Source organism: Hypanus sabinus, chromosome 13, assembly GCF_030144855.1.
Source record: "Hypanus sabinus isolate sHypSab1 chromosome 13, sHypSab1.hap1, whole genome shotgun sequence".
Taxonomy (NCBI): Eukaryota; Metazoa; Chordata; class Chondrichthyes; order Myliobatiformes; family Dasyatidae; genus Hypanus; species Hypanus sabinus.
In genome coordinates, this window is record NC_082718.1 from 83,994,894 (window position 1) to 84,003,418 (window position 8,525).

General features: G+C 41.8%; 1 long non-coding RNA gene across 1 annotated transcript; it reads right to left on the minus strand.

Moving 5' to 3' along the window:
* Positions 1–1,205: 1,205 nt before the first annotated feature.
* Positions 1,206–7,496, minus strand: LOC132404064 (uncharacterized). Its single transcript, XR_009515418.1, has 3 exons — positions 7,422–7,496; positions 3,788–3,954; positions 1,206–1,408 (listed from the first exon to the last, which is right to left on the minus strand). It is a non-coding gene; the product is annotated as an uncharacterized LOC132404064 (long non-coding RNA).
* Positions 7,497–8,525: the final 1,029 nt, after the last annotated feature.

Sequence of the window (8,525 nt, forward strand, 5' to 3'; positions counted from 1 at the left end):
CCTGTATCAAAGCAAGCGCATGTGTGGCTGGAATGATTAGGAACATGACTGGATAAGAACATCTATCGTTCCTCATCAGGGGATCAGAGGTGGAGAGGGTCAGCAACTTTAAATTTCTTAGTGTTATCAATCCAGTGGGTTTAGCACAGAAGTACGGTTACAAAGAAATCACAGCAGTGATTTAGGAGTTTCTAAGTGATTTAGAACTTAGAAGTTTGTGAAGATTTGGCATGCCATCTAAAACTTTGACAAACTTCTATTGATGTGCAGTGCAGAGTATACTGACTGGTTGCATCATGGTATTTCCATGGAATGGAAATACCAATGCCCTCATAAGAAAAAGCCTACGAAAAGTAATGGAAAGCGCTAAGTCCATCCTGTGTAAAGCCCTTCTTCCCCCCCCCCCCCCCCCCCCGACTGCAGAGCACATCTTTGTGGAGCGCTGTCACAAGAAAGCAACATCCATTATCATGGACTCCCACCATCCAGGCCATGTTCTCTTCTCAGTGCTTCCACCAGGAAGGAGGTACAGGAACCTCAGGACCTGCACCACCAGGTTCAGGAACAGTTATTACCACTGAGCCATCAGACTCTTGAACCAGAGGGGATATCTTCATTTGCCCCATCACTGAACTATTCCCACACTCTCTGGATGCACTTTCAAGGACTCTTCATTTCATATTCTTGATATTTATTGTTTATTTATGATTATGATGATGATTATTAATTTTTTTCTCTTTCTTTTGGTACTTGTAGTTTGTTGTTTCTTTTTGCACATTGTTTTTTGTCTTCCTTCTTGGGTGTGACCTTTCATTGACTCTACTGTGCCTGTTGTATTTACTGTGATTGCCTGCAAGAAAATATCTCTCAGGGTTGCATATGGTGACATATATATACTTTGATAATATTTATTTGGAACTTTGAACTTTGACAATGTGAGTGGGTCACAAAGCTGGGCAGCAACAAATGGAATTGCAGAGAAATTATAACACAAAAGAAGTAGTGTAATGAAGGGATGTCTATCATTTTCTGTTTGTATTTTCAGAACACTTGGGTAACATTAACGTCAGACCACCAATTCATTGACACCCACTGGACTAGCATACACAAGAACACGAGTATCTAGAAGAACTGGCAAATTTCTGGAGGCTCTCAGGTGTACCAGTTCAGGGATGGACGAGGCCTAAAGAGCTATGCCAGCATTGCCCGCATAGACTAACACTTGGAAGGTCTGGACAACCTCCAGGTCCTGCACCAATGCTGGAGTCAAAACTCCGATTCATTGCTGTGATACATTCAAGGCTTACCATGAAGCATCATCACCCAGATTTTCCACTGACTGCAGACCAACACTTCCCTCTGCCACAGGAAACACAGGAGGCTCAGGCTGCATGTTGCTCAGCCAAAGCTGAAATGAAAAGTGGAATAAAAGAAGTAGAAACACAACAAACATCACTCCAGAAGATATAAAGCAAGGAGGTTGAAACCATTTGATGAAGCTTATGTGTAAGAAATACAATATAAGAAAATTGGATATCAGAGGGATGTGGAGATGCACAGTGCAAAGAAAGTTTCATAACAGTTCACCTTGACTTCATGACTTCAGTGCAAGATCCCCAAGAGGATAATGAGGATTATTGGGAAGTTGAGTAGATGGGAATTTGAATGTACACCCAAAATAATTCATACAATTTTTGGCAAAAGTGCACTACTGCCCATTACACCACTGGAATTTTGGGCAGCAATGAAAGACCTCCATCTCCAGTGGTGTTTAGGGCTTCCTCCATCATGTTAGTGGCCTCTTGTTGGTTTTCACTACTGTCAGTCATGCAAGCATCGGGTGTAGAAGTAATTTTCATTGCAGTTTCTATAACAATTTTGTTTAGCCGGTCAGGGTTGTTATCCCTGAGCTGAACCCCCAAACGTGGAGGACAGGTGGGCCATTCTCAGTCTGGCCTCTACCCTTTGACCTGTTTGGCATGGGTGACCGTAACAAGAGCCAAAGCATAAAACCTTAACTCTAGGCAACATAGATCTCTGGGTCATTGAGGTACAACATCCACCAAATCACGACAATGTGGTGGTCCTCTTGGAGGGTTGAAAGAAGACTGAACACAAAAAAATATTGAAGAATGTCAAGGTGAAATCTTTAAGAAATCCAACAGTAGAGGCTGCTTTAGCACCTGTTCAGTCTCCAGGATCAATATTGGCACAAAGAATTCAAAGGCTTTTAAATTTCTTGGAAATTAATATTAAAGGTGTAAAGTATATAAAATAATACAAAATGATGAGGATTTAAGTTTACAAAAATTGTAGCAATCTAAACCCAAATCCAAATAAAATGCAACATCTCACACTCCCAATGAAGCTAAAGATAGCAGTTGAGTTACCAAATTTAGCCAAACTTTCCACAAGAGTGCATAATGTTCCATTAACATTAACTTTAGAAGCCACCTGAGTCTTTTTTTTTGGTTATTGAGATACAGAGCAAAGTAGGTCCATCCAGCCCTTCGAGTTGCGCTGCCAGGCAATCCCCTGATTTAACCCTAGCCTAATCGCGGGCCAATATACAATGACCAATTAACCTAGCAACCAGTATGTCTTTGGACTGTGAAAAGAAACTGGAGCGCCCGGAGGAAACCCATAGGGTCATGGGGAGAACGTATCAACTCCTTACAGGCAGCGGCAGGAACAACAAAACATAGCAGGTATCACTAAGCAGTACAGACAAGGTGGGAAGTACCAGGATACAGCCCGTGCTCCAGCCACTGATCTTCTCTAGCTTTGCTGCCCATCTCCCTGCTCTCCTACACAGACTCAGGGATGTACTTCAGTCTCATACAAGCTGAAAGTCTCCCCTCAAGCACCTTCGCTCCGTCTGCCACAAAACGTAGGATATCCCGGTGGCCGCCCATTTCCATTCCAACACGTCTGTCCATGGCCTCTTCTACTTCTGTGATGAGGCTGCATTCAGGTGGGAGGAGCAACGCCTTATATTCTGTCTGGATAGCCACCAACTTGATAGCATGAACATCGATTTCTCAAACTTTCAGTAATTGCTCTCACCCCCCTTTCAACATTCCCCAATCCCGTTTCTCTCTCACACCTTCTCTTCTTACCTGCCCATCACCTCACTCTGGTTCTTCTACCTTTTCCCTTCCCTCCATGGTCTTCTCCAGCCCTTTTATCTCTTCCACCAATCAACTTCCCAGCTCTTTGCTTCACCCCTCCCCCTCTCCTGATTTCACCTATCACCTGCCACCTGTACCTCTTCCCCCTCTCCCCCCTACCTTCTTAGTCTGACTTCCTCCCCGCTTCCTCTTCTGTCCTGGTGAAGGGTCTCGGCCCAAAATGTCAACTGTCTATTCCCATCCATGGATGCTGCCTGACCAGCTGAGCTCCTCCAGCGTATTGTGTGTGTTGTTCTAGATGTTTGTTCTAGATTACTGGTGGCAGTACCTCTTGTGTCTGTGCCCTCATGTGCCATGCAGTGGCAGAATATTAAGCACAAGCCGTGGTCCAGATCGGTGTAGTAAATAGACAGATTGATGGTGCATTATCACAGCAAAACCATCTAGCAACCCAACTCCCAAATACATAACCTATGGGAATTATGAAAGTTACAGCATGTTATAAAAGGAATAATGTTGAAACAGTGATCAGTAGATAAAGAAAGCCATGAAATAGTGCTGTTCATTTCAGTAATCAAAGGAAGAAGAGACTTGCAATGGTATTACACTTTCTTTTAGCTTGTCTGCTGTTCTCAAGCAGGGTAATAGTCCCTCACCTGGTTTGAGAATAAGGAACAAAATCTGGCAGAAGAAGAAGGAACCGAGATAAATCTACAAAGTGGCTGCATCATGTGGTCACTTTATTAGTACTTCATGCTCCATCCAATAAGGATATCCTTTCTCCAGCACTGCTGTAGAGCTCATTAGAACATGATTTCAAACTCTGAAATGAAATTACACAGGGAATGGCTGAAAAGTGATCGCTGTTGTTGTTCAACCCGTTCCAGACAACTTACTTCCAATTAGAAATGTAAATCTGTCTAAGGACAAGCCATCTTTTCAGATTAAAAGAGATCCACCATAGATGCATAACAATTTCATTAAGATTTGGCATTAGATCATTATTTAAAATCAAATAATCGTTATGCCCCTAATATGCATGTATATTGGTATCACCAAAGACCTTCCTAACAGATGGGAATTCTAATGTTGCAAGGATTAATTATTGTAATTGTGTGCATGGCAGCTTTATTCCACCTCTCATTACCCCCTCTGCCTCTTCACAATTAACTCTGATTTATGATTCACATTATTTTTATGTGGAATGACTGTGTTTTACCATCTGAAAAAAATCTAATAAAGGGGAAGACTATTGAAATTAAATCATAGGGCACAGTAATCTCTTACAGCTGATATTCAGTCCTGTAAGGGAATGCAAGTGTGGTAAATTTAGGCTGTTTGGATGTTGCCTATTGTCAATTATTAAATTTTTGTGGTACTGTCACGTACAGGGCTTCTAACGATCCATTCCTATGATATAGCCGTAAAACCAGGAAGAAATGAGAACCAAAGACAAGCTAGGCTCGATTAACTCATGAGCATTTAAGTAACAAGGGGCAATCATGGCGTTGATCAGTGGATGTTGTGTACTTGGATTTTCAGAAGGCCTTTGACAAGGTGCTGCACATAAGGCTACAAGATAACAGCCTGTGGTATTAAGGGGAAGATACTAGCATGGATAGAAGATTGGCTGACTAGCAGGAGGCAAAGAGTGGGAATAAAGGAAGGCTATTGTGCTTGGCTGCCAGTGACTACTGGTGTTCCACACGGGTCAGTATTAGGACTGCTCCTTTTCAGATAATATACGTCAAGGATTTGGATGACGGAATTGATGGCTTTGTGGCTAAGTTCGTAGATGATACAAAGGAGGAGCAGGTAGTGCTGAGGAAGCAGGGACTCTGCAGAAGGACTCAGACAGAGTGGGAAAATGGACAAAGGAGTGGCAGTCGGTAAGTGTATGGTCATATACTTTGCTGAAGGAATAATCCAAATCAGATTTAATATCATCGGCACATGTTGTGACATTTGTTAGCTTTGTGACAGCAGTACAATGCAATACATGATAAGAGAGTGAAAAAGAAAACCGTGAATTACAGTAAATATATATAATAGTTCTTAATATATAAATTAAGTAAGAGGTGCAAAAAAAAGGAAATAAAGCAAAAGCAGTGAGGTACTGTTCATGGGTTCAATGTCCATTCAGAAACTGGATAGCAGAGGGGAAGAAGCTGTTCTTGAATTGCTGAGTGTGTGCCGTCAGACTTCTGTACCTCCTTCCTGATGGTAGCAATGCGAAGAGGGCATGTTCCGGGCGGTGCAGATCTTTCATGACGGACACCACTTTCCTGTGCTAACGCTCCTTGAAGATGATCTGTATTCAACAAAAGCTAGTGCCCATGATGGAGCTGACTAATTTAACGATTCTCTGCAGCTTACTTCGAACTTGTTCAGGAGCACCACACCCTCACCCCCACCCCACCACCCCCATCGTGTCAGGCAGTGATGCAGCCAGTCGGAATGGTCTCCACGGTACTTCTGTAGAAACTTGTGAGCGTTTTTGGTGACATACCAAATTTCAAGCACCGAATGAATTGTAACTCCTGTCTTGCATTCTTTATAGCTGCATCGATACGTTGGGTCTAGGGTAGATCCTCCGAGATATTGACACATTGGAACTTGAAATTGCTCACTCTTTCCACTTCTGAACTCTCTATGAGGACCACTGTGTGTCCCCTCATCTTACCCTTCCTGAAGTTGACAATCAGTTTTTTGATCTTATTGACGCCAAGTGCAAGGTTGTTGCTGCAACATCACTCAACTAATTGGTATATCTCATTCCTGTACACCCTCTCGTCACTATCTGAGATTCCGCCAACAATGGTTGTATCATCAGCAAATTTATACATATAATTTGAGCTGTATCTTGCCACACAGTCATGGATGTAGAGAGAGTAAAGCAGTGAGCGGGCTAAACGCACATCCAATGTGCCAGTGAGATAGACTATTCTAAATAGGAAGAAAATTCAAAAATCGGGGTGCAAAGGGACTGGGAGTCGTTGTGCAAGATTCCCAGAAAATTAACTTGCAGGATGTGTGAGTTGTAAGGAAGGCAAATGCACTATTGGCACTCACTTCAAGAGGACTAGAATATAAGAGCAAGGGAGTAATGCTGTTGTTTTATAATGCACTATAGAAGCCTTACTTGGAGTATTGTGAGCAGTTTTGGATGTGCTGGTATTGGAGAGAGTTTAGAGGACATTCAAGAGAATAATTCTGGGAATGAAAGAGTTAACATATGAGGAACATTTGATAGCTCTGGGCCTGTACTCATTGAGTTTAAAAGAATGAGGGGGGATCTCATTGAAAACTATCGAATGTTGAAAGGCCTAGATAGAGTGGACATGGAAAGGATGTTTCCTATGGTGGGTGAGTCTAAGACCAGATTTCACAGCCTCAGAATGGAGGGATGTTCAATTAAAAGAGATGAGGAGGAATTTATTTAGCCTAAGGGTAGTGAATCTATGGAATTCTTTGCCACAGACGGTTGTGGAGTCCATGTCATTGAATATATTAGAAGCAGAGGTTGATAGGTTCTTGATTAGTCAGAATGCTCCTATATCTTATGGTCAAGTAGGACAAAAGACAAAGTGAAGTAACTGCAGTTTATATCTCCAGGTACAAGAGTCTGTAAGGAGTATGATTCAGATAATTAGATGCATGAGCTAACGATCATTTAATGACCTGTGCTGCCCTAATTGTCCTCCCACCTAAACAGGCAGGATCAATTGGAGATGAAATTCGTCACGAGCAATACCGCAACGCAAGCTGGAAGTGAATCCTTGTCTCCTTTTAAACTCTGCACAGTCTCTATGTCAATTAAATCAGTGTTGATGTCAATTCACTTCTTTGCCCCACTGACAATTTTTCTTTTTAGATTTTACCAGATTGTTGATTCTGGCCGCTTCTCATGGGCACAGACTACCAGAGTATTCTAATCCCACCAACAGCAGCCAGGGGTTCTCAGGAGCAAGTGTGACATCCCCCATGAGCAGAGCATTGCGCACAACTATCTCAGAGACCGAGGGACGGTGGGATAAATCTGAGGACAGTTGTGCTTCATTTCAAGAGCAGACCAGTATTATCCTTCCACTGTGGAATACACAAACAGTATAAGTCCTTGGAGAGGGTAGGAACAGGGCAATCTGTGACCTGCTACAGAAACATTTCAAGCCATTGAACTCGACACACTCCTGGTAGCTCGATGAACAACATATCTAGGCAAAGACTGTTCAATCAATATTGTGCCCCTGGCAGCATTTATTGGAAAAAGACTTGAATATAAATCGTGACCTTTGTGACCTTCAGTTCTCCCAAAACACCTCATGGCCAGCGATGTAGTTTGAAGTGAAGTCACTGATGTTAAATAAGATCTGCAGCAGCTGATTTATACACAGGAAGTTCTCTCAAGCAGCAATCTGTTAATGACCAAATAAAAAAAAAGTTAAACAGGCAATCTGAAATGAAACTGAAAATACTCGGCAGGCCAGGCAGCATTTTCTCATTTCATCGTTCCTGGGGCACAGATTGTGTTCAAGGCAAGCCTGCGAGAATGGTCAGAATCAGATCAGATCAGATCAGAATCAGATTTAATATCACCGGCATATGTCCTGAACTTTGTTGACTTTTCTACAGCAGTACAATGCAATACATAATAATAGTTTTAAAATGTAAGTTACAGTATTTATATATATAGTATATGAAATACTTAAATTAAAAAAGTTTTGATTAACTTTTTTTATATATCATAAGGTTGGCTTGGAGTTGGGTAGTGGGAGGGTGGGGTGGTAACTAACTTTATACAATTCTATTATGTGTGCTTTTTCTTAATTGTTATGAGCCGACCTTTGATGCTTTTGTTTTACACTGTATAAACTTTTTTTACTGTTCTTTTTTGTTTTGTCGCATTGTAGAAATGCATAAAAAATTAATTAAAAAAATGAAATAAGTAGTGCAAAAATAAAAATAGAAAAAAGTAGTAAAGTAGTGTTCATGTGTTCTATGTTCATTCAGAAATCTGATGGCAGAGGGGTAGAAGCTGTTCCTGAATTGTTGAGCCTTCAGGCTTCCTGTACCTCCTTCCTGATGGCAACAATGAGAAGAGGGCATGAACTGGGTGATGGGGGTCTTTAACGATGGTTTCCACATTTTTGGGGCCTCGCTCCTTGAATATGTTTGCATACTTTAGAGGCTAGTGGCCGTGATAAAGATGGCTAAGTTTACAACTCTCTGCAGCTCACTTTGATCCTGTGCCATAACCACAACAAACCAGACGGTGATGCAGCCAATTAGAATGCTCTCCATGGTACATCTGTAGAAATCTATGAGTGCCTTAGGTGACCTACCAAATCTCCGCTAACCAGTTCACAAACATGGGAAATCCTGCAGATGCTGGAA